The sequence below is a fragment of the Triturus cristatus genome, chromosome 1_1 (genome assembly GCF_964204655.1).
Source record: "Triturus cristatus chromosome 1_1, aTriCri1.1, whole genome shotgun sequence".
NCBI lineage: Eukaryota > Metazoa > Chordata > Amphibia > Caudata > Salamandridae > Triturus > Triturus cristatus.
The window spans coordinates 933,071,732-933,099,023 of NC_140579.1; positions in this window are offsets into that span (position 1 = coordinate 933,071,732).

Consider the following 27,292-nt stretch of genomic DNA (forward strand, 5'->3'; position numbering starts at 1 on the left):
TAAAAAATTGTCCAAGAAAACCCCATTTTCCCCACATTTCTGTGGTGGAAAGTTCCGGAATCTGCGTGGATCCACAAATTTCCACCCACCCCGCGTTCCCCAAAGTCTTACGAGAAAAATGGTACCTCACTTGTGTGGGTCGGCCTACTGCCCGCGACAGGAAACGGCGCAAAACGCAACGTGGTCACACCTCAATTTCGCAGTGAAAAATGACCCTTTTTTGGCAAAATGACTAGCTGTAGTTTTTGAACCCTAGCTCTGCGGGCACCTTGGGAAACCTAGCAAACCTATACATTTTTTAAATTTAGACACCCAGGGGAACCCAGGATGGGTTGACTTGACTGCCTCCCACCAGGATCTGTTACCCAGAATCCCTTGCAAACCTAAAAAATTGTCCAAAAAACCACGTTTTCCCCACATTTCTGTCGTGGAAAGTTCCGGAATCTGCGTGGATCCACAAATTTCCATCCACCCCGCGTTCCCCAAAGTCTTACGAGAAAAACGGTAACTCACTTGTGTGGGTCGGCCTAGTGCCCGCGACAGGAAACGGCGCAAAACACATCGTGGTCACACCTCAAGTTTGCAGTGAAAAATGACCCTTTTTTGGCAAAACGAATAGCTGTTGTTTTTGAACCCTAGCTCTGCGGGCACCTTGGGAAACCTACCAAACCTATACATTTTTGAAAACTAGACACCTAGGGGAATCCAGGATGGGGTGACTTGACTGCCTCCCACCAGGGTCTGTTACCCAGAATCCCTTTCAAACCTAAAAAATTATCAAAAAAAAACCATTTTCCCCACATTTCTGTCGTGGAAAGTTCCGGAATCTGCGTGGATCCACAAATTTCCACCCACCCCGTGTTCCCCAAAGTCTTACAAGAAAAACGGTACCTCACTTGTGTGGGTCCGCCTAGTGCCCGCGACAGGATACGGCGCAAAACCCAACGTGGTCACACCTCAATTTCGCAGTGAAAAATGACACTTTTTTGGCAAAATGACTAGCTGTAGTTTTTTAACCCTAGCTCTGCGGGCACCTTGGGAAACCTAGCAAAACTATACATTTTTGAAAACTAGACACCCAGGGGAATCCAAGATGGGTTGACTTGACTGCTTCCCACCAGGGTCTGTTACCCAGAATCCCTTGCAAACCTAAAAAATTGTCAAAAAAAACACATTTTCCCCATATTTCTGTCGTGGAAAGTTCCGGAATCTGCGTGGATCCACAAATTTCCACCCACCCCACGTTCCCCAAAGTCTTACAAGAAAAACAGTACCTCACTTGTGTGGGTCGGCCTAGTGCCCGTGACAGGAAACGGCGCAAAACGCAACGTGGTCACACCTCAATTTCGCAGTGAAAAATGACCCTTTTTTGGCAAAATGTCTAGCTGTAGTTTTTGAAACCTAGCTCTGCGGGCACCTTGGGAAACCTAGCAAACCTATACATTTTTGAAAACTAAACACCCAGGGGAATCCAGGATGGGGTGACTTGACTGCCTCCCACCAGGGTCTGTTACCCAGAATCCCTTGCAAACCTAAACAAATTGTCAAAAAAAACACATTTTCACCACATTTCTATCGTGGAAAGTTCCTGAATCTGCATGGATCCACAAATTTCCACCCACCCCGCGTTCCCCAAAGTCTTATGAGAAAAACGGTAACTCACTTGTGTGGGTCGGCCTACTGCCCGCGACAGGAAACGGCACAAAACGCAACGTGGTCACACCTCAATTTCGCAGTGAAAAATGACCCTTTTTTGGCAAAATGACTAGCTGTAGTTTTTGAACCCTAGCTCTGCGGGCACCTTGGGAAACCTAGCAAACCTATACATTTTTGAAAACTAGACACCCCGGGGAACCCAGGATGGGATGACTTGACTGCCTCCCACCAGGGTCTGTTACCCAGAATCCCTTGCAAACCTAAAGAATTGTCAAAAAAACCACATTTTCCCCACATTTCTGTCGTGGAAAGTTCCGGAATCTGCGTGGATCCACAAATTTCCATCCACCCCGCGTTCCCCAAAGTCTTACGAGAAAAACGGTAACTCACTTGTGTGGGTCCGCCTAGTGCCCGCAACAGGAAACGGCGCAAAACGCAACGTGGTCACACCTCAATTTCGCAGTGAAAAATGACCCTTTTTTGGCAAAATGACTAGCTGTAGTTTTTTAACCCTACCTCTGCGGGCACCTTGGAAAACCTAGCAAACCTATACATTTTTGAAAACTAGACACCCAGGGGAATCCAAGATGGGGTGACTTGACTGCCTCCTACCAGGGTCTGTTACCCAGAATCCCTTGCAAACCTAACAAATTGTCCAAAAATACACATTTTCCCCATATTTCTGTAGTGGAAAGTTCCGGAATCTGCGTGGATCCACAAATGTCCACCCACCCCGCGTTCCCCAAAGTCTTACGAGAAAAACGGTACCTCACTTGTGTGGGTCGGCCTAGTGCCCGCGACAGGAAACGGCACAAAACGCAACGTGGTCACACCTCAATTTCGCAGTGAAAAATGACCCTTTTTTGGCAAAATGTCTAGCTGTAGTTTTTGAACCCTAGCTCTACGGGCACCTTGGGAAACCTAGCAAACCTATACATTTTTTTAAACTAGACACCCAGGGGAATCCAGGATGGGGTGACTTGACTGCCTCCCACCAGGGTCTGTTACCCAGAATCCCTTGCAAACCTAAAAAATTGTCCAAAAAAACCAAATTTTCCCCACATTTCTGTCGTGGAAAGTTCCTGAATCAGCGTGGATCCACAAATTTCCACACAACCCGCGTTCCTCAAAGTCTTACGAGAAAAACGGTAACTCACTTGTGTGGTTCGGCCTAGTGCCCGCGACAGGAAACGGCGCAAAACGCATCGTGGTCACACCTCAATTTCGCAGTGAAAAATGACCCTTTTTTGGCAAAATGACTAGCTGTAGTTTTTGAACCCTAGCTCTGCGGGCACCTTGGGAAACGTAGCAAACCTATACATTTTTGAAAACTAGACACCCAGGGGAATCCAGGATGGAGTGACTGACTGCCTCCCACCAGGGTCTGTTACCCAGAATCCCTTGCAAACCTAAAAAATTGTCAAAAAAAACACATTTTCCTCACATTTCTGCCGTGGAAAGTTCCGGAATCTGCGTGGATCCACAAATTTCCAACCACCCTGCGTTCCCCAAAGTCTTACGAGAAAAACGGTACCTCACTTGTGTGCTTCGGCCTAGTGCCCGCGACAGGAAACGTCGCAAAACGCATCGTGGTCACACCTCAATTTCGCAGTGAAAAATGACCCTTTTTTGGCAAAATGACTAGCTGTAGTTTTTGAACCCTAGCTCTGCGGGCACCTTGGGAAACCTAGCAAACCTATACATTTTTTAAAACTAGACACCCAGGGAAATCCAGGATGGGGTGACTTGACTGCCTCCCACCAGGGTCTATTACCCAGAATCCCTTGCAAACCTAAAAAATTGTCAAAAAAAACACATTTTCCCCACATTTCTGTAGTGGAAAGTTCCGGAATCTGCGTGGATCCACAAATTTCCACCCACCCCGTGTTCCCCAACGTCTTACGAGAAAAATGGTACCTCACTTGTGTGGGCGGCCTAGTGCCCGCGACAGGAAACGGCGCAAAACGCAACGTGGTCACACCTCAATTTCGCAGTGAAAAATGACCCTTTTTTGGCAAAATGACTAGCTGTAGTTTTTGAACCCTAGCTCTGCAGGCACCTTGGGAAACCTAGCAAACCTATACATTTTTGAAAACTAGACACCCAGGGGAACCCAGGATGGGGTGACTTGACTGCCTCCCACCAGGGTCTGTTACCCAGAATCCCTTGCAAACCTAAAAATTTGTCCAAAAAAACACATTTTCCCCACATTTCTGTGGTGGAAAGTTCCGGAATCTGCGTGGATCCACAAATTTCCAACCACCCTGCGTTCCCCAAAGTCTTACGAGAAAAACGGTACCTCACTTGTGTGGTTCGGCCTAGTGCCCGCGACAGGAAACGTCGCAAAACGCATCGTGGTCACACCTCAATTTCGCAGTGAAAAATGACCCTTTTTTGGCAAAATGACTAGCTGTAGTTTTTTAACCCTAGCTCTGCGGGCACCTTGGGAAACGTAGCAAACCTATACATTTTTGAAAACTAGACACCCAGGGGAATCCAGGATGGAGTGACTGACTGCCTCCCACCAGGGTCTGTTACCCAGAATCCCTTGCAAACCTAACAAATTGTCAAAAAATACACATTTTCCCCATATTTCTGTCGTGGAAAGTTCCGGAATCTGCGTGGATCCACAAATTTCCACCCACCCCGCGTTCCCCAAAGTCTTACGAGAAAAACGGTAACTCACTTGTGTGGGTCGGCCTAGTGCCCACGACAGGAAACGGCGCAAAACGCATCGTGGTCACACCTCAAGTTCACAGTGAAAAATGACCATTTTTTGGCAAAACGACTAGCTGTTGTTTTTTAACCCTAGCTCTGCGGGCACCTTGGGAAACCTAGCAAACCTATACATTTTTAAAAACTAGACGCCCAGGGGAATCCAGGATGGGGTGACTTGACTACCTCCCACCAGGGTCTGTTACCCAGAATCCCTTGCAAACCTAAAAAATTTGTCCAAGAAAACCCCATTTTCCCCACATTTCTGTGGTGGAAAGTTCCGGAATCTGCGTGGATCCACAAATTTCCACCCACCCCGCGTTCCCCAAAGTCTTACGAGAAAAATGGTACCTCACTTGTGTGGGTCGGCCTACTGCCCGCGACAGGAAACGGCGCAAAACGCAACGTGGTCAGACCTCAATTTCGCAGTAAAAAATGACCCTTTTTTGGCAAAATGACTAGCTGTAGTTTTTGAACCCTAGCTCTGCGGGCACCTTGGGAAACCTAGCAAACCTATACATTTTTTAAAACTAGACACCCAGGGGAACCCAGGATGGGTTGACTTGACTGCCTCCCACCAGGATCTGTTACCCAGAATCCCTTGCAAACCTAAAAAATTGTCAAAAAACCACATTTTCCCCACATTTCTGTCGTGGAAAGTTCCGGAATCTGCGTGGATCCACAAATTTCCATCCACCCCGCGTTCCCCAAAGTCTTACGAGAAAAACGGTAACTCACTTGTGTGGGTCGGCCTAGTGCCCGCGACAGGAAACGGCGTAAAACCCAACGTGGTCACACCTCAATTTCGCAGTGAAAAATGACACTTTTTTGGCAAAATGACTAGCTGTAGTTTTTTAACCCTAGCTCTGCGGGCACCTTGGGAAACCTAGCAAAACTATACATTTTTGAAAACTAGACACCCAGGGGAATCCAAGATGGGTTGACTTGACTGCCTCCCACCAGGGTCTGTTACCCAGAATCCCTTGCAAACCTAAAAAATTGTCCAAAAAAACACATTTTCCCCATATTTCTGACGTGGAAAGTTCCGGAATCTGCGTGGATCCACAAATTTCCACCCACCCCACGTTCCCCAAAGTCTTACAAGAAAAACGGTACCTCACTTGTGTGGGTCGGCCTAGTGCCCGTGACAGGAAACGGCGCAAAACGCAACGTGGTCACACCTCAATTTCGCAGTGAAAAATGACCCTTTTTTGGCAAAATGTCTAGCTGTAGTTTTTGAACCCTAGCTCTGCGGGCACCTTGGGAAACCTAGCAAACCTATACATTTTTGAAAACTAGACACCCAGGGGAATCCAGGATGGAGTGACTGACTGCCTCCCACCAGGGTCTGTTACCCAGAATCCCTTGCAAACCTAAAAAATTGTCCAAAAAAACACATTTTCCTCACATTTCTGCCGTGGAAAGTTCCGGAATCTGCGTGGATCCACAAATTTCCACCCACCCCGCGTTCCCCAAAGTCTTACGAGAAAAACAGTACCTCACTTGTGTGGGCGGCCAAGTGCCCGCGACAGGAAACAATATTAGATGGGGGTCAAACCCAATATACCCTTGAGGGCTTGGGCAGATAGATACGAGAAGGTTAATGTGCCAACAAGGGATTTATTTTAAAGTGATCTGTTAATTGTGAGTTTCAAAGATTTGAATCAATAGGCATGTTAAGATAAATTAACATCAATGTGAAATCAATTCAGTTAGCTGGACATCATAAATATATAATGATAACAACGCACACGGGGGTTTATTTTGTGATTTAAACACAATAATTTTTATAGTTTTATCCAAAGTAAAAAGAGTACAAAAGAGACATAAATTAAAGCAATATATCATGAAAACAGGGGACGGAGTTAAGTCCTCATTTCATCTAGATACACACATCTATTCCTGATTAGTTTGAACAGAGATGAAGCTCTTTTTTAGCATACAATCTACTGTGCATAGCAGATAAACTGGAATTAGATGGTAAAGTCGACGTTTCGGTCTTGGGTGGTGTCAATCCGTCAGACCATCTTCAGGACAGTGATTGCTTAAACAAGGACTCCTAAACAATATAATGCAAATAGTTACAAGAATGTAAACATAATTGCGTTAACAAATCAATGTACAAAGTTTAAAACTCAGACTTCAACCCGTGTGCGAGCAATAAGGTTGTCAATATCGTTTATCAAGAAAAGAATTGCATCTAACATCTAATATTGAAAAAAAGCTATTGTCTTTCAATCGTATAGACCAATTGCTTTCTATAGTAATACATGATTTTTATCAATGGCCATGCTTACTTAGAGGTCTCAGTAGCGTTCTCACGTAACTTTGTTTAAAATCATATGGGTATTTACACTGCAAGTCAAAAAAACATAATTCAGTATTTATTCGATGAGATTTGTCATGCTGTGTCAAAAAGATAGTAAATCATATCCTACCATATAGAACTTGGCATCAGCAATTGCCAGATCGTATTAATGCGGGAGTCAATCCTGCCGTGGTTTTATTGCTGTACAATGGAAAATAGTAGTAATATATTATCTATTCATTCACCTGTATGTCGTTTCAAATTCTGACTTAGTTTGTAAATTCCATTCGAAGTAATAATAGTGTGGGTCTTTTTAGAAACCCGATTATCTGCTGAGTCATTGACAATTTGTGTAATTATTGTCAATGAATTAAATTGTTCTTAACGCTTAAATGAATTTTGATCATCATATAAGCAGCACAAAAAAGAAAGTGCTGCAGTATAGGAGTAAGTGCCTAACTAGTCTACTTCCCAACAAAACAATGGTGGACTTGTCACAAATTAATGGACTTTTTTCGAGAAAGTTTTACTGTGTTCATCGTTGTTTTAAAAGAACCTCGATTTAGATAAATCAGTTGAGACTATACTCAAAGGTCATACAAAGATAATGTTTTATGTGCGTATTGCTGACAGAGTACGTCACTGACCTATCTGTGGGCAGTGAGTAAATTAAAATATGACTTACTTTTCTGTCGTTAGTCTCCAGAATGCGAATATGGTCCGTCTGAATCGAGACAGCCTAATTGTGCACTGCGCTGTCATGTGCTTTTAAGGAATGGCTGTAGTTGCAATTCAACACAGCTGAGAGCTAGAAAGATAAACAAAGTAGCAGCGTTAGGCTAAAGCGGCCACTTGTTGCGGTCCTGTGTAAACTTAAAAACTGCATTATCGCTAGAGTGTGTGGTAGATTTTTATCATCACACATTTAGCGTAGACAAGTTGATGTAATTAAATGATGGAAACATAGTTGCCCGGTTTCCCAGTGTACCATTAGAAAATGTTTGAAACAATATACAATCGCATAGAGAGTTATCTCGCGCTGATTGTTGTTTGAGTGGGTCTTTACTTGTTATTTAAGATAAAACAAGAAGTCATACATATCCACTGTTTGGAGTGCGCAAAATTTAGCAAAAAACGCATCGTTGATTAGCCAGTGAGCAGTGCATAGGTTACAAACAACTTACTATTCTGACGTTAGTCTTCAGAAAACAGATGGAAGTCCGCCTGCATCGAAACAGCCTAATTGTGTGTTACGCTGTCAAGTGCTTATAAAGGCTGCCAGTAGCAGCAATTCGACACAGCTGAGAGTCAAGGAAATAGACAAGGTATCTGTATCAAATGGCGGCGGCCATCTTAAAGAATCTTGTGTACAATTGGTAACTATGCTGTCACTGTGGTATATCGTTTGTACTGGCAATTGCGGCTGACCGAGTGTATTAGCTAATGGATGTGTATTAGCTACAGGATGAGATTGTCAGAGGCCGAACATTAATGTAATCCGGACATACTCCGCTCCACGAAACATTGAGATTCTTGACGTTGGATTGCGGCCGCCATTTTGGAGTGTCAAACGTCACTCAAAGATTACATTGTTATTTCATGCTTGTTTATAGCATTACTTAGAGACAATTTCTGGGATTGTGACTAGGTGGAGAACGGTTGTGACCCGCTAAACAAAAGCGAGCTATTGATCATGTTTCAAATTGTCCTGTAGCTAGGTACTGACTGTCAGTATAAGATATACTTTGATGACTAAAAGATGTGAGAAAATAATGAATGTGTGTAAAACATTTCGATTGCGTGTTAATATTTATCAAAGATACATATCAAATACATCAACCGTGTATCTATAACAGTAGGTATTGCATGAAGTTTCTTGGACATAAATATAGGTATCCTGCCTATATCCATTCTATTTCTCACAGTGTATTAAACAAAAGCGTAGTTGGGTGATATAATATCAAATCTACATTGTTATCAACATCACAAAGAGGTACTGTGTTGATCAACCATCAGACCAATAGTGGTTGTAATTCGTTAACATTCAGATGTTCAGTCCTGGACATTGTACATGAGAAGGGACAGCTACATTGATAGTATTTACACAAACAAGTGACATAATGAATGTAGCTAACTTAATGAGCAATATAATAACATGAGTCTATGGAGTGCGAAATTAAGTAGCCGTGCCTTGAAACTAGATAAAGCCGTGGGGACCTGAATCAGAAACCCTACTCTTCAAAGATGGCAGTGGAATGCTACTGTCAATTAGGGTGTAGAACCTGTAAATCCAATGAAAGATGGATATCAATGGCTAAGACAGGCCAGAGAGTGCCACTCAGTGGCAGAGTTCAGACCTTTTTTGATGTTATCAGTACGGCAGATCCAACGGTTCTCCCTCAGTGTCAGTATGTGCTCAACGTTGGTCTGTCGTATCGTGGGCTTAACAACTTCGATGACCCACCAGAGCATTTCTTTCTCAGTATGTTTCAGTTTTATATAATGCTCTACCAATGGTGCAGTCTCTACTTTACATCTGATTCTGGATTGGTGTTGCAGAATCCGTTTTTTGACCATTTGTGTGGTCTTACCTATATACTTGAGATTGCAAGGACATTGTATACAGTAGACCACATTGCTGGTATTGCAATTTGAGAAGGATTTGGCCGTGTAGTTCTCGCCAAGGAACTCAAATGATTTAGTGGTTATTGTAGTGGGGCATGCTGCACACTTACCACATTTGTGGTGCCCCATTAATGGTGTTAGTTGACGCATGTCATTGACCACATTTTGGTCTGTCATTTTGTAAGCATGTACAAGTCGGTCTTTGAGGTTCGTGCCTCTCTTAAACGAAAAGAGTGGTTCCTTGGTGAACTCAGGCAATGAAGAAAGAAGTGACCAATGTTTCTTTACAATTTTCTTGATTCTATTAGTTGCCGTGCCAAATGTGGTGACACAAACAAGTTCTGGTTCATTATTCTTGGCTTTCACTTCAAGCAAAGCATTTCGGTCGTTGTACCATGCTCTCTTTAGAGATTTTTTCAACAGTTTGTTTGGATAGCCACGATGATGTAATTTCTCTTTGAGCTTTTTAGCCTCCAGAAAATAGTCCTCTCTTCTGGAACAATTTCTCCGGAGACGGAGAAATTGACCAAAAGGTAAGCCATCCTTGAGTGACTGGGGATGGTGGCTTTCATATTTCAGAAGGGTGTTACGAGCTGTTGGCTTCGTGAAAAGTGTGGTATAGAGTTTGTTATCTGTGTCTACTTTAATTGTAATGTCAAGAAAATTCATCTGTTGATTATTATAATCAATAGTGAATTGCAGATTGGGATTTTGGGAATTGATCCAGGTATGGAACTCAAGTAATAGTTCTACATTGCCTCTCCAAATAAAAAACACGTCGTCTATATACCGTAGCCAACAAGAGATGTTAGTTGTATACGGATTGGTGGAATTTTGGACATGTTTTTTCTCAAACTCGGATACATAGATATTGGCTATATCCGGTGCGTAAACAGCACCCATTGCAACTCCCTTGAGTTGTTGAAAAAAAGTTTTCTCAAAAAGGAAGAAGTTTTCGCATAAGGATAACCTTATGCATTCCACAATGAAATCGGTTGGTACCGCATGTGGTCTGGGTCTATCTTCAAGTAAGTGTTCAATGATCTCCAACACCTCTGTTTGAGGGATGTTAGTATAAAGACTCTCTATGTCCATAGAGACTAAAAGTTGTGTCAGTGGATCAAATGTATAGTTTTCAACCACATTGATGACCGCTGTGGTATCTCTAATGTAGGTAGGTGTTTCTGTGGCAAAAGGTCGAATGAAAAAATCTGCATATTGAGCCAGTGGTTTTAAGATGGAATTGCATCCGGAGACGATTGGTCTACCGGGAGGTGTCTCAACATTCTTATGTACCTTGGGTAAGATATATATCACCGGTACTGTGGGGGATTTGTTGATTAAAAAAGATGCTTCTTTGGCGCTTAGCCAACCACCATCGAAACCCTGTTTGCTCAACTCACTGATGGACTTCTCAATACGTGAAGTCGGATTCTGATTTAGCTTCTTATAGTGTGACGATACCGAAAGCTGTCTGTTCATTTCAGCATTATAGGATGTCAAATCCCAGAGTACGATGCCTCCGCCTTTATCGGCTGGTTTAATGATAGTTTCTGATAGAGATTGAAGATTTCTTAGAGCCTGTTGTTCATCGCATGTGAGGTTGAATCTTATGTGTGTGGATTTTTGAAAAAGGTTGTCTATCTCTGTGAGGATAGCATTCTCGAAAGTGATGACTTCTTTAGCTATCATTGTGTTAGCCGGAAAAAAGGTTGAAGGCTGATGTAAACCTGTAGTATCAGACTCATATGCAGTGATTTTATTTGCAAAGAAATTTTTAAGTCTAACCGAGCGGAAGAACTTGTATAATTCCAATTTCGTTTGAAACAAGTCGTTCCTATTGGTCGGCACAAAAGACAACCCTGCAGAGAGAACGGAAATCTCGGCTTCAGAAAGGTTGTGTTTTGATAGATTGAAGATGGGAATAGTCTCATTAGTTTTTACCATTCGTAGTACTGGTTCCGGGTTTGTCGATAACCCGGTGTGTAGTGGTTGCGAGACCAACCCCTCCTCGCACCTCGTTGCCTCCGCGTTTGGCCGGATCCTCTCCGATCCTGTCCTAAAAAAGACTGCCGTGATGTTGAAGGCTGTTGGCCAAAAACTTGGCGATAGTTTTTTTCAGATGTCCGATCACTGTCAGTATCTGAATTTGTGTCTGAAAATGTCACTTTTTTAGGGAAATCTGGTCTTGAATTATGGTTTTGTTGTTGGTAAAAATCTTTCTGCAGATAGGGATAGGTTCTTTCTTTGCTATATCTTCGAATATCTTTGTGCAGTTTATCTGTTTTTTTGTGGGAATTAAACTCCTCAAAATCTTTTATAGTCAATGCAATTTTATCTAACAACGCTTTTGCATTGACTATGTTGGAATCAGCATTGATTTTGCTTTCTAGATTTTCAATCTCCTTTGTTAGTTGTTTAATATGCTTGATAGCTGTCTCTATGCTGAGCACCATCCATGTGCGGGAGCATTTGTTGGATGCGAAACTAAACCCGATCTTAAAGTCTTCATCATCGACGAAGATGATTGGAATGTTTCTAATTTGTAATCCGCCTGGTATGATGTTAGCATTCAGGCAATCAGTTAGAAATTTAGCATGCAGTTCAGTGCGAACCAGCTTCTTTTTAAGTCTCTCTAAGTGATTTAAATCAGATTCATGGGATAAAGACACTACCGAACCTTTTGCTCCTAACAAGGAGGGGCCTGCAGCTATCTTTAGGACATATTCATCCGTATAGGACAATGTCTCTGCTTCAGACATGAATCTGAATAAAATTTGATATTTGAGACAGGAGAAATAATGTAACAATGGGATCTACTTATCTGTAGACGAACTTTCAAAGAAAGGAAAGAGCACAATTTACAATTCTTTCAAGCAAAATTCGAAGAAAGAAGTGAGACTAGATTACAGTCTAAAGTTCTAACACAAACCACTTCAAAGAAGTGACCCAAAACAGACTACCGTCTGCGCTGGAACAATATTAGATGGGGGTCAAACCCAATATACCCTTGAGGGCTTGGGCAGATAGATACGAGAAGGTTAATGTGCCAACAAGGGATTTATTTTAAAGTGATCTGTTAATTGTGAGTTTCAAAGATTTGAATCAATAGGCATGTTAAGATAAATTAACATCAATGTGAAACCAATTCAGTTAGCTGGACATCATAAATATATAATGATAACAACGCACACGGGGGTTTCTTTTGTGATTTAAACACAATAATTTTTATAGTTTTATCCAAAGTAAAAAGAGTACAAAAGAGACATAAATTAAAGCAATATATCATGAAAACAGGGGACGGAGTTAAGTCCTCATTTCATCTAGATACACACATCTATTCCTGATTAGTTTGAACAGAGATGAAGCTCTTTTTTAGCATACAATCTACTGTGCATAGCAGATAAACTGGAATTAGATGGTAAAGTCGACGTTTCGGTCTTGGGTGGTGTCAATCCGTCAGACCATCTTCAGGACAGTGATTGCTTAAACAAGGACTCCTAAACAATATAATGCAAATAGTTACAAGAATGTAAACATAATTGCGCTAACAAATCAATGTACAAAGTTTAAAACTCAGACTTCAACCCGTGTGCGAGCAATAAGGTTGTCAATATCGTTTATCAAGAAAAGAATTGCATCTAACATCTAATATTGAAAAAAAGCTATTGTCTTTCAATCGTATAGACCAATTGCTTTCTATAGTAATACATGATTTTTATCAATGGCCATGCTTACTTAGAGGTCTCAGTAGCGTTCTCACGTAACTTTGTTTAAAATCATATGGGTATTTACACTGCAAGTCAAAAAAACATAATTCAGTATTTATACGATGAGATTTGTCATGCTGTGTCAAAAAGATAGTAAATCATATCCTACCATATAGAACTTGGCATCAGCAATTGCCAGATCGTATTAATGCGGGAGTCAATCCTGCCGTGGTTTTATTGCTGTACACTGGAAAATAGTAGTAATATATTATCTATTCATTCACCTGTATGTCGTTTCAAATTCTGACTTAGTTTGTAAATTCCATTCGAAGTAATAATAGTGTGGGTCTTTTTAGAAACCCGATTATCTGCTGAGTCATTGACAATTTGTGTAATTATTGTCAATGAATTAAATTGTTCTTAACGCTTAAATGAATTTTGATCATCATATAAGCAGCACAAAAAAGAAAGTGCTGCAGTATAGGAGTAAGTGCCTAACTAGTCTACTTCCCAACAAAACAATGGTGGACTTGTCACAAATTAATGGACTTTTTTCGAGAAAGTTTTACTGTGTTCATCGTTGTTTTAAAAGAACCTCGATTTAGATAAATCAGTTGAGACTATACTCAAAGGTCATACAAAGATAATGTTTTATGTGCCTATTGCTGACAGAGTACGTCACTGACCTATCTGTGGGCAGTGAGTAAATTAAAATATGACTTACTTTTCTGTCGTTAGTCTCCAGAATGCGAATATGGTCCGTCTGAATCGAGACAGCCTAATTGTGCACTGCGCTGTCATGTGCTTTTAAGGAATGGCTGTAGTTGCAATTCAACACAGCTGAGAGCTAGAAAGATAAACAAAGTAGCAGCGTTAGGCTAAAGCGGCCACTTGTTGCGGTCCTGTGTAAACTTAAAAACTGCATTATCGCTAGAGTGTGTGGTAGATTTTTATCATCACACATTTAGCGTAGACAAGTTGATGTAATTAAATGATGGAAACATAGTTGCCCGGTGTGAGAAGTTGGCCTGGTATATGCTGTTCACTAGTTCTAGTGACCACCTTGTACCATGCCAAGCAACCCTTATGGTGTGGTTGTAAGTCAACCTTTTCGGACTAGCTGCCCTAGTGGTAGCGTAGGCTAAGCAGTCTTTGAGGCTAAACTCGTGATGCGTGTTAAGCAAGCTGTTTTACCAATAGTAACCCCCTTTTATACCAATGAAAGGACACCACACAGATATATATTCAAAATATATATGTATTTATTTCTCAAAGTAACCCCTAGTCTCTTTATGAGCACAGGAGCACAAATCGTCAAACAAGATTATCACAGAATACACAGAAGTTGCACTTTATATGGATAGGCCCTGGTGGCCACTCGAACCATATACTAAAATAGTGGTATAAGTACCACGAACAGAAAAGGGAAAAGGCCTAGGGCCTCTAGAATCGCTGGGCCTACAAGGAGCTAACGTCAGTTAGTGACCAGGAGGTCCACGGGTGGCGTGTGCAGAGCAAATAGTCACACGCGTGCTCCCATAGGTTTCAATGGGTGCGTAAAAAGTACAAAGTTACTGCAAAAGGAATCTTCCGGATGACCTAGGAACTTAAGATTTGGAACACAGGCACTAGAGATGTAATACTACACTTGGGCGCAAAACGCAACGTGGTCACACCTCAATTTCGCAGTGAAAAATGACCCTTTTTTGGCAAAATGACTAGCTGTAGTTTTTGAACCCTAGCTCTGCCGGCACCTTGGGAAACCTAGCAAACCTATACATTTTTTAAAACTAGACACCCAGGGAAATCCAGGATGGGGTGACTTGACTGCCTCCCACCAGGGTCTATTACCCAGAATCCCTTGCAAACCTAAAAGATTGTCCAAAAAAACACATTTTCCCCACATTTCTGTGGTGGAAAGTTCCGGAATCTGCGTGGATCCACAAATTTCCAACCACCCTGCGTTCCCCAAAGTCTTACGAGAAAAACGGTACCTCACTTGTTTGGTTCGGCCTAGTGCCCGCGACAGGAAACGTCGCAAAACGCATCGTGGTCACACCTCAATTTCGCAGTGAAAAATGACCCTTTTTTGGCAAAATGACTAGCTGTAGATTTTTAACCCTAGCTCTGCGGGCACCTTGGGAAACCTAGCAAACCTATACATTTTTGAAAACTAGACACCCAGGGGAATCCAGGATGGTGTGACTTGACTGCCTCCCACCAGGGTCTGTTACCCAGAATCCCTTGCAAAGTTAAAGAATTGTCAAAAAAACCACATTTTCCCCACATTTCTGTCGTGGAAAGTTCCGGAATCTGCGTGGATCCACAAATTTCCATCCACCCCGCGTTCCCCAAAGTCTTACAAGAAAAACGGTACCTCACTTGTGTGGGTCGGCCTAGTTCCCGTGACAGGAAACGGCGCAAAACCCAACGTGGTCACACCTCAATTTCGCAGTGAAAAATGACCCTTTTTTGGCAAAATGTCTAGCTGTAGTTTTTGAACCCTAGCTCTGCGGGCACCTTGGGAAACCTAGCAAACCTATACATTTTTTAAAACTAAACACCCAGGGGAATCCAGGATGGGGTGACTTGACTGCCTCCCACCAGGGTCTGTTACCCAGAATCCCTTGCAAACCTAAATAAATTGTCAAAAAAAACACATTTTCCCCATATTTCTGTCGTGGAAAGTTCCTGAATCTGCGTGGATCCACAAATTTCCACCCACCCCGCGTTCCCCAAAGTCTTATGAGAAAAACGGTAACTCACTTGTGTGGGTCGGCCTACTGCCCGCGACAGGAAGCGGCGCAAAACGCAATGTGGTCACACCTCAATTTCGCAGTGAAAAATGACCCTTTTTTGGCAAAATGACTAGCTGTAGTTTTTGAACCCTAGCTCTGCGGGCACCTTGGGAAACCTAGCAAACCTATACATTTTTTAAAACTAGACACCCAGGGGAACCCAGGATGGGGTGATTTGACTGCCTCCCACCACGGTCTGTTACCTAGAATCCCTTGCAAACCTAAAGAATTGTCAAAAAACCCACATTTTTCCCACATTTCTGTCGTGGAAAGTTCCGGAATCTGCGTGGATCCACAAATTTCCATCCACCCCGCGTTCCCCAAAGTCTTACGAGAAAAACGGTAACTCACTTGTGTGGGTCCGCCTAGTGCCCGCAACAGGAAACGGCGCAAAACGCAACGTGGTCACACCTCAATTTCGCAGTGAAAAATGACCCTTTTTTGGCAAAATGACTAGCTGTAGTTTTTTAACGCTACCTCTGCGGGCACCTTGGAAAACCTAGCAAACCTATACATTTTTGAAAACTAGACACCCAGGGGAATCCAAGATGGGGTGACTTGACTGCCTCCCACCAGGGTCTGTTACCCAGAATCCCTTGCAAACCTAAAGAATTGTCAAAAAAAACACATTTTCCCCACATTTCTGTCGTGGAAAGTTCCGGAATCTGCGTGGATCCACAAATTTCCATCCACCCCGCGTTCCCCAAAGTCTTACGAGAAAAACGGTAACTCACTTGTGTGGGTCCGCCTAGTGCCCGCAACAGGAAACGGCGCAAAACGCAACGTGGTCACACCTCAATTTCGCAGTGAGAAATGACCCTTTTTTGGCAAAATGACTAGCTGTAGTTTTTTAACCCTACCTCTGCGGGCACCTTGGGAAACCTAGCAAACCTATACATTTTTGAAAACTAGACACCCAGGGGAATCCAAGATAGGGTGACCTGACTGCCTCCCACCAGGGTCTGTTACCCAGAATCCCTTGCAAACCTAACACATTGTCAAAAAATACACATTTTCCCCATATTTCTGTCGTGGAAAGTTCCGGAATCTGCGTGGATCCACAAATTTCCAACCACCCTGCGTTCCCCAAAGTCTTACGAGAAAAACGGTACCTCACTTGTTTGGTTCGGCCTAGTGCCCGCGACAGGAAACGTCGCAAAACACATCGTGGTCACACCTCAATTTCGTAGTGAAAAATGACCCTTTTTTGGCAAAATGACTAGCTGTAGTTTTTTAACCCTAGCTCTGCGGGCACCTTGGGAAACCTAGCAAACCTATACATTTTTGAAAACTAGACACCCAGGGGAATCCAGGATGGTGTGACTTGACTGCCTCCCACCAGGGTCTGTTACCCAGAATCCCTTGCAAACCTAAAGAATTGTCAAAAAAACCACATTTTCCCCACATTTCTGTCGTGGAAAGTTCCGGAATCTGCGTGGATCCACAAATTTCCATCCACCCCGCGTTCCCCAAAGTCTTACGAGAAAAACGGTAACTCACTTGTGTGGGTCCGCCTAGTGCCCGCAACAGGAAACGGCGCAAAACGCAACGTGGTCACACCTCAATTTCGCAGTGAGAAATGACCCTTTTTTGGCAAAATGACTAGCTGTAGTTTTTTAACCCTACCTCTGCGGGCACCTTGGGAAACCTAGCAAACCTATACATTTTTGAAAACTAGACACCCAGGGGAATCCAAGATAGGGTGACCTGACTGCCTCCCACCAGGGTCTGTTACCCAGAATCCCTTGCAAACCTAACACATTGTCAAAAAATACACATTTTCCCCATATTTCTGTCGTGGAAAGTTCCGGAATCTGCGTGGATCCACAAATTTCCACCCACCCCGCGTTCCCAAAGTCTTACGAGAAAAACGGTACCTCACTTGTGTGGGTCGGCCAAGTGCCCGCGACAGGAAACGGCACAAAACGCAACGTGGTCACACCTCAATTTCGCAGTGAAAAATTACCCTTTTTTGGCAAAATGTCTAGCTGTAGTTTTTGAACCCTAGCTCTACGGGCACCTTGGGAAACCTAGCAAACCTATACATTTTTGAAAACTAGACACCCAGGGGAATCCAGGATGGGGTGACTTGACTGCCTCCCACCAGGGTCTGTTACCCAGAATCCCTTGCAAACCTAAAAAATTGTCTTAAAAAAACACATTTTCCCCACATTTCTGTCGTGGAAAGTTCCTGAATCAGTGTGGATCCACAAATTTCCACACAACCCGCGTTCCTCAAAGTCTTACGATAAAAACGGTACCTCACTTGTGTGGGTCGGCCTAGTGCCCGCGACAGGAAACGGAGCAAAACGCAACGTGGTCACACCTCAATTTCGCAGTGAAAAATGACCCTTTTTTGGCAAAATGTCTAGCTGTAGTTTTTGAACCCTAGCTCTGCGGGCACCTTGGGAAACCTAGCAAACTTATACATTTTTGAAAACTAGACACCCAGGGGAATCCAGGATGGGGTGACTTGACTGCCTCCCACCAGGGTCTGTTACCCAGAATCCCTTGCAAACCTAAAAAATTGTCAAAAAAAACAAATTTTCCCCACATTTCTGTTGTGGAAAGTTCCGGAATCTGCGTGGATCCACAAATTTCCACCCACCCCGCGTTCCCCAAAGTCCTATGAGAAAAACGGTAACTCACTTGTGTGGGTCGGCCTACTGCCCGCGACAGGAAACGGCGCAAAACGCAACGTGGTCACACCTCAATTTCGCAGTGAGAAATGACCCTTTTTTGGCAAAATTACTAGCTGTAGTTTTTTAACCCTACCTCTGCGGGCACCTTGGGAAACCTAGTAAACCTATACATTTTTGAAAACTAGACACCCAGGGGAATCCAAGATGGGGTGACCTGACTGCCTCCCACCAGGGTCTGTTACCCAGAATCCCTTGCAAACCTAACACATTGTCAAAAAATACACATTTTCCCCATATTTCTGTCGTGGAAAGTTCCGGAATCTGCGTGGATCCACAAATTTCCACCCACCCCGCGTTCCCAAAGTCTTACGAGAAAAACGGTACCTCACTTGTGTGGGTCGGCCAAGTGCCCGCGACAGGAAACGGCACAAAACGCAACGTGGTCACACCTCAATTTCGCAGTGAAAAATGACCCTTTTTTGGCAAAATGACTAGCTGTAGTTTTTGAACCCTAGCTCTGCTGGCACCTTGGGAAACCTAGCAAACCTATACATTTTTGAAAACTAGACACCCAGGGGAATCCAGGATGGGGTGACTTGACTGCCTCCCACCAGGGTCTATTACCCAGAATCCCTTGCAAACCTAAAAGATTGTCCAAAAAAACACATTTCCCCACATTTCTGTGGTGGAAAGTTCCGGAATCTGCGTCGATCCACAAATTTCCAACCACCCTGCGTTCCCCAAAGTCTTACGAGAAAAACGGTACCTCACTTGTGTGGTTCGGCCTAGTGCCCGCGACAGGAAACGGTGCAAAACGCAACGTGGTCACACCTCAATTTCGCAGTGAAAAATGACCCTTTTTTGGCAAAATGACTAGCTGTAGTTTTTTAACCCTACCTCTGCGGGCACCTTGGAAAACCTAGCAAACCTACACATTTTTTAAAACTAGACACCCAGGGGAATCCAAGATGGGGTGACTTGACTGCCTCCCACCAGGGTCTGTTACCCAGAATCCCTTGCAAACCTAACAAATTGTCAAAAAATACACATTTTCCCCATATTTCTGTCGTGGAAAGTTCCGGAATCTGCGTGGATCCACAAATTTCCACCCACCCCGCGTTCCCCAAAGTCTTACGAGAAAAACGGTACCTCACTTGTGTGGGTCGGCCAAGTGCCCGCGACAGGAAACGGCACAAAACGCAACGTGGTCACACCTCAATTTTGCAGTGAAAAATTACCCTTTTTTGGCAAAATGTCTAGCTGTAGTTTTTGAACCCTAGCTCTACGGGCACCTTGGGAAACCTAGCAAACCTATACATTTTTAAAAACTAGACACCCAGGGGAATCCATTATGGGGTGACTTGACTGCCTCCCACCAGGGTCTGTTACCCAGAATCCCTTGCAAACCTAAAAAATTGTCCAAAAAAAACACATTTTCCCCACATTTCTGTCGTGGAAAGTTCCTGAATCAGCGTGGATCCACAAATTTCCACACAACCCGCGTTCCTCAAAGTCTTACGATAAAAACGGTACCTCACTTGTGTGGGTCGGCCTAGTGCCCGCGACAGGAAACGGCGCAAAACGCAACGTGGTCACACCTCAATTTCGCAGTGAAAAATGACCCTTTTTTGGCAAAATGACTAGCTGTAGTTTTTGAACCCTAGCTCTGCTGGCACCTTGGGAAACCTAGCAAACCTATACATTTTTGAAAACTAGACACCCAGGGGAATCCAGGATGGGGTGACTTGACTGCCTCCCACCAGGGTCTATTACCCAGAATCCCTTGCAAACCTAAAAGATTGTCCAAAAAAACACATTTCCCCACATTTCTGTGGTGGAAAGTTCCGGAATCTGCGTCGATCCACAAATTTCCAACCACCCTGCGTTCCCCAAAGTCTTACGAGAAAAACGGTACCTCACTTGTGTGGTTCGGCCTAGTGCCCGCGACAGGAAACGTTGCAAAACGCATCGTGGTCATGGTCACACCTCAATTTCGCAGTGAAAAATGACCCTTTTTTGGCAAAATGACTAGCTGTAGTTTTTTAACCCTAGCTCTGCGGGCACCTTGGGAAACCTAGCAAACCTATAAATTTTTGAAAACTAGACACCCAGGGGAATCCAGGATGGGGTGACTTGACTGCCTCCCACCAGGGTCTGTTACCCAGAATCCCTTGCAAACCTAAAGAATTGTCAAAAAAAATATTTTCCCCACATTTCTGTCGTGGAAAGTTCCGGAATCTGCGTGGATCCACAAATTTCCATCCACCTCGCGTTCCCCAAAGTCTTACGAGAAAAACGGTAACTCACTTGTGTGGGTCCGCCTAGTGCCCGCAACAGGAAACGGTGCAAAACGCAACGTGGTCACACCTCAATTTCGCAGTGAAAAATGACCCTTTTTTGGCAAAATGACTAGCTGTAGTTTTTGAACCCTAGCTCTGCTGGCACCTTGGGAAACCTAGCAAACCTATACATTTTTGAAAACTAGACACCCAGGGAAATCCAGGATGGGGTGACTTGACTGCCTCCCACCAGGGTCTATTACCCAGAATCCCTTGCAAACCTAAAAGATTGTCCAAAAAAACACATTTCCCCACATTTCTGTGGTGGAAAGTTCCGGAATCTGCGTCGATCCACAAATTTCCAACCACCCTGCGTTCCCCAAAGTCTTACGAGAAAAACGGTACCTCACTTGTGTGGTTCGGCCTAGTGCCCGCGACAGGAAACGGTGCAAAACGCAACGTGGTCACACCTCAATTTCGCAGTGAAAAATGACCCTTTTTTGGCAAAATGACTAGCTGTAGTTTTTTAACCCTACCTCTGCGGGCACCTTGGAAAACCTAGCAAACCTACACATTTTTTAAAACTAGACACCCAGGGGAATCCAAGATGGGGTGACTTGACTGCCTCCCACCAGGGTCTGTTACCCAGAATCCCTTGCAAACCTAACAAATTGTCAAAAAATACACATTTTCCCCATATTTCTGTCGTGGAAAGTTCCGGAATCTGCGTGGATCCACAAATTTCCACCCACCCCGCGTTCCCCAAAGTCTTACGAGAAAAACGGTACCTCACTTGTGTGGGTCGGCAAAGTGCCCGCGACAGGAAACGGCACAAAACGCAACGTGGTCACACCTCAATTTTGCAGTGAAAAATTACCCTTTTTTGGCAAAATGTCTAGCTGTAGTTTTTGAACCCTAGCTCTACGGGCACCTTGGGAAACCTAGCAAACCTATACATTTTTAAAAACTAGACACCCAGGGGAATCCATTATGGGGTGACTTGACTGCCTCCCACCAGGGTCTGTTACCCAGAATCCCTTGCAAACCTAAAAAATTGTCCAAAAAAAACACATTTTCCCCACATTTCTGTTGTGGAAAGTTCCTGAATCAGCGTGGATCCACAAATTTCCACACAACCCGCGTTCCTCAAAGTCTTACGATAAAAACGGTACCTCACTTGTGTGGGTCGGCCTAGTGCCCGCGACAGGAAACGGCGCAAAACGCAACGTGGTCACACCTCAATTTCGCAGTGAAAAATGACCCTTTTTTGGCAAAATGACTAGCTGTAGTTTTTGAACCCTAGCTCTGCTGGCACCTTGGGAAACCTAGCAAACCTATACATTTTTGAAAACTAGACACCCAGGGGAATCCAGGATGGGGTGACTTGACTGCCTCCCACCAGGGTCTATTACCCAGAATCCCTTGCAAACCTAAAAGATTGTCCAAAAAAACACATTTCCCCACATTTCTGTGGTGGAAAGTTCCGGAATCTGCGTCGATCCACAAATTTCCAACCACCCTGCGTTCCCCAAAGTCTTACGAGAAAAACGGTACCTCACTTGTGTGGTTCGGCCTAGTGCCCGCGACAGGAAACGTTGCAAAACGCATCGTGGTCATGGTCACACCTCAATTTCGCAGTGAAAAATGACCCTTTTTTGGCAAAATGACTAGCTGTAGTTTTTTAACCCTAGCTCTGCGGGCACCTTGGGAAACCTAGCAAACCTATACATTTTTGAAAACTAGACACCCAGGGGAATCCAGGATGGGGTGACTTGACTGCCTCCCACCAGGGTCTGTTACCCAGAATCCCTTGCAAACCTAAAGAATTGTCAAAAAAAATATTTTCCCCACATTTCTGTCGTGGAAAGTTCCGGAATCTGCGTGGATCCACAAATTTCCATCCACCTCGCGTTCCCCAAAGTCTTACGAGAAAAACGGTAACTCACTTGTGTGGGTCCGCCTAGTGCCCGCAACAGGAAACGGTGCAAAACGCAACGTGGTCACACCTCAATTTCGCAGTGAAAAATGACCCTTTTTTGGCAAAATGACTAGCTGTAGTTTTTTAACCCTAGCTCTGCGGGCACCTTGGGAAACCTAGCAAAACTATACATTTTTGAAAACTAGACACCCAGGGGAATCCAAGATGGGTTGACTTGACTGCCTCCCACCAGGGTCTGTTACCCAGAATCCCTTGCAAACCTAAAAAATTGTCAAAAAAAAAACATTTTCCCCATATTTCTGACGTGGAAAGTTCCGGAATCTGCGTGGATCCACAAATTTCCACCCACCCCACGTTCCCCAAAGTCTTACGAGAAAAACGGTACCTCACTTGTGTGGGTCGGCCTAGTGCCCGTGACAGGAAACGGCGCAAAACGCAACGTGGTCACACCTCAATTTCGCAGTGAAAAATGACCCTTTTTTGGCAAAATGTCTAGCTGTAGTTTTTGAACCCTAGCTCTGCGGGCACCTTGGGAAACCTAGCAAACCTACACATTTTTGAAAACTAGACACCCAGGGGAATCCAAGATGGGGTGACTTGACTGCCTCCCACCAGGGTCTGTTACCCAGAATCCCTTGCAAACCTAACAAATTGTCAAAAAATACACATTTTCCCCATATTTCTGTCGTGGAAAGTTCCGGAATCTGCGTGGATCCACAAATTTCCACCCACCCCGCGTTCCCCAAAGTCTTACGAGAAAAACGGTACCTCACTTGTGTGGGTCGGCCAAGTGCCCGCGACAGGAAACGGCACAAAACGCAACGTGGTCACACCTCAATTTCGCAGTGAAAAATTACCCTTTTTTGGCAAAATGTCTAGCTGTAGTTTTTGAACCCTAGCTCTACGGGCACCTTGGGAAACCTAGCAAACCTATACATTTTTTAAAACTAGACACCCAGGGGAATCCATTATGGGGTGACTTGACTGCCTCCCACCAGGGTCTGTTACCCAGAATCCCTTGCAAACCTAAAAAATTGTCCAAAAAAAACACATTTTCCCCACATTTCTGTCGTGGAAAGTTCCTGAATCAGCGTGGATCCACAAATTTCCACACAACCCGCGTTCCTCAAAGTCTTACGATAAAAACGGTACCTCACTTGTGTGGGTCGGCCTAGTGCCCGCGACAGGAAACGGCGCAAAACGCAACGTGGTCACACCTCAATTTCGCAGTGAAAAATGACCCTTTTTTGGCAAAATGTCTAGCTGTAGTTTTTGAACCCTAGCTCTGCGGGCACCTTGGGAAACCTAGCAAACCTATACATTTTTGAAAACTAGACACCCAGGGGAATCCAGGATGGGGTGACTTGACTGCCTCCCACCAGGGTCTGTTACCCAGAATCCCTTGCAAACCTAAACAATTGTCCAAAAAAACACATTTTCCCCACATTTCTGTTGTGGAAAGTTCCGGAATCTGCGTGGATCCACAAATTTCAACCCACCCCGCGTTCCCCAAAGTCTTACGAGAAAAACGGTAACTCACTTGTGTGGGTCGGCCTAGTGCCCGCGACAGGAAACGGCGCAAAACGCATCGTGGTCACACCTCAAGTTTGCAGTGAAAAATGACCCTTTTTTGGCAAAACGACTAGCTGTTGTTTTTGAACACTAGCTCTGCGGGCACCTTGGGAAATGTTAGAGTCGGGGATCTCTGGTTGGTGCAAGGTTGCCCTTGTGTCAAGCAGGAGCCCTCTCCTCCACGTCAGGGCGCAGGATAACCCCTCGCGAATGACCCTTGCTCACCCTCTAGGTGCGTGGCGTGAGCAGCCAAGGCGATTCCTCAGGCGTTGTTGGTTAAGCACTTACAATCATACACACAGTAAATACATCAATCCCCCCAGAAACGGACACCAGACTTGGATATATATAAAAATACGTTTCTTTATGTAAAAATAAGGTATATATATCTCAGCAGACTTATCACAAGACCAATAACGTTTTCGCTATGCCACCAGGTTGTACAGCGGGCACATGTTCGTTGTTCGTAGCTTCAAATGGATAGTTCATAGTCTCTTTACTTGTAGTTCCAGTACTCACAGAGATCGGTTCCTGCGAACGGGGAAATAAGGCGTTGCGGGCCCCGAGCCCGATACTGGAACTTCTTTCGTGATGTGGAGAGTCGGCACAGGTCGGTGCGACTCTCAGCTTGGGAAGTGTTCTTGGGTCCTCAATCAGCAGGTGTGGGCACGTAGGCAGGCGCGGCCAGCGACCCTTTAGCACGGCGGTGCAGGAGGGTCTCCACAGCGGGGGCGGCGCGGCCTGAGAGGTCCGGGGATAGCGAAGCGGGGTCACAGGGCACAGTCAGTGCAGCTGGATGACCCGGCGTAGATCACAGTCGTCGGACGGCTTCCGGCGGGAGGGGTGATAGCGCGGTCAGCGCGCTCCAGTAGCAGGCGGTGACAGGGATGCAGGCGGCCTGGCCCGGGGACAGAGAGCGGCTCTGGACGGAGCGGGGCTCTCACGGGTTTGAGGCAGGCAAGCTTCTGAGTGTCACGGCCCTAGGAGGGGCGATGAGGGGCGCAGTCTCTTTTCCGGCGGGATGCACACACGGCTCGAATTGGAGGACGAGCAAGAAGCACAGAGAACCCACTGTTCCTGGGGTTCAGTTCAGGGGGCAAGCTCAGATCAAGCCCTTGGAGAATGTTCAAGCACAAAGTAGCAAAGTCTTTTCAGTAAGTCTCTTCCTCTCCTTTCTCAGCAAGGCAAGCAGCAGGCCAGCTCCTCCGGCGTCTTCTTCTCCTTCTAGTCGGGCAGAGGTTCTTTGTGGTAAACAGGATTCTGATTTCTTAGGAGCCAGGCTCCTACTCTTATACCATGATTCTTTTGTTCTTTAGCGCCAGGGGGCCTAGGCCTGGCTCAGTCCATTTCTGGAGCACTTTGTTATGGTGACTCTGCTCTTTCCTTTCAGCAGCAGGGCAGAGACATCAGCCGCCCCACAGGGGGTGGCGCCGGCTTTGTGGTGGCAGAGCACAGGTCTATTCAAGAGTCAAGGTGTACTCCTCCCACCCATCCAGGTGTCACCTCTCTACCCACCACCTGGCAGCCAACCTGTCTCTGGGGATTCCCCAACCCTGCTCCTTACTGTTGCCAGGCAGAACACATACACACAGCAGAGGCGGACTGAGATGGTCAGGTCAGTAAATACTAACTTTCTAAAAGTAGTATTTACAAACCCAGGATATTAAAATAAACTTGACTACAAGAAGTATTTTATTATTCTGAGTTCAGGCATACTAAACTTGACACTTCTACCATGCTCTCTGAGTCCACTGAGGTCACAGCGTTGGCGTGATCCCGGCAGCCCATTCTGGCCTATGGAGAGCAGGTAGCCTTCAATAGTGAAAAACGACAAGGGCTGTAATTCACTACTAAGACATGCCACACACACAGGGCATGTCCTACCTTATGCCTACAATGCACCCTGCCCTTGGGCCTACCAGAGGGGTGGCTAATATGTAGGTAAGGGAAGGTTTAGGGACTGGCAAGTGGGGGCACTTGCGCAGTCAGCGCGACGGTCCCGGACCGCGCACAGGGTCTGCGGTGGCAGGCCCTAGACACACTTTACAAGGCCGCTTCCGTGGGTGGCGCAACCAGCGCTGCAAGCCCACCAGCAGCATTGGCATTCACAAGCCCTGGCACCCCTGGTGCACTTTACTGGGGACTGACAGTGAATCCAATAAACCAATCATGGACATCAATTACAGGTACATTTTACTTTGGGAGCACTTGCACTGCGGCACGGATTAGCCGTGGCGCAGTGCCCTGAGCGGACAACACCAGCAAAACAGTCGAGGCACACCATCAAAAAGTGGAAGGGAAACTCACGCCAAGGTGCCAGGTCTAACACGTGTCCCCTCCAGCTGAAATGTGGGGAGAACTACCCTTGCCCAGGGGGTTCCTCGTCACTAAGGCGGAAATACCTGGACAGACCGTCAGCGTTGGCGTGATCTGTACCAGGACGGTGTTCCACCGTAAAGTCCATACCCTGTAGGGAGATGGACCACCTCAACAGCTTCGGGTTCTCACCCCTCATTTGCATCAACCATCTGAGGGGCCTGTGGTCCGTCTGAACCCGGAAGTGAGACCCAAACAAGTAGGGTCTTAGCTTCTTCAGCGCCCAGACCACAGCAAATGCTTCTCGCTCAATTGCACTCCACCTACTTTCCCGTGGAAGTAACCTCCTACTGATGAAGGCTACGGGTTGGTCCCAGCCCTCCTCAGTCATCTGTGAGAGAACAGCCCCTACACCATGCTCTGAAGCGTCTGTCTGGACTAGGAATTCCTTGGAGAAGTCAGGGGCCAAGAGCACGGGCGCCGTGCACATGGCAGTCTTCAGGGTGTCGAAAGCTTTCTGACAGGTGTCAATCCAAATCACGTTCCTGGGCTGCTTCTTCGAAGTCAGCTCTGTCAAGGGGGCAACGATCGTTCCATAGCCCTTGACAAACCTCCTGTAGTACCCAGTGAGCCCCAGGAAGGCCCTCACTGCGGTCTGCGTCTTGGGGGGTTCCCAAGCCAGGATGGTTTCAATTTTGGGTTGCAAGGGTGCCACCTTGCCGCTCCCCACTT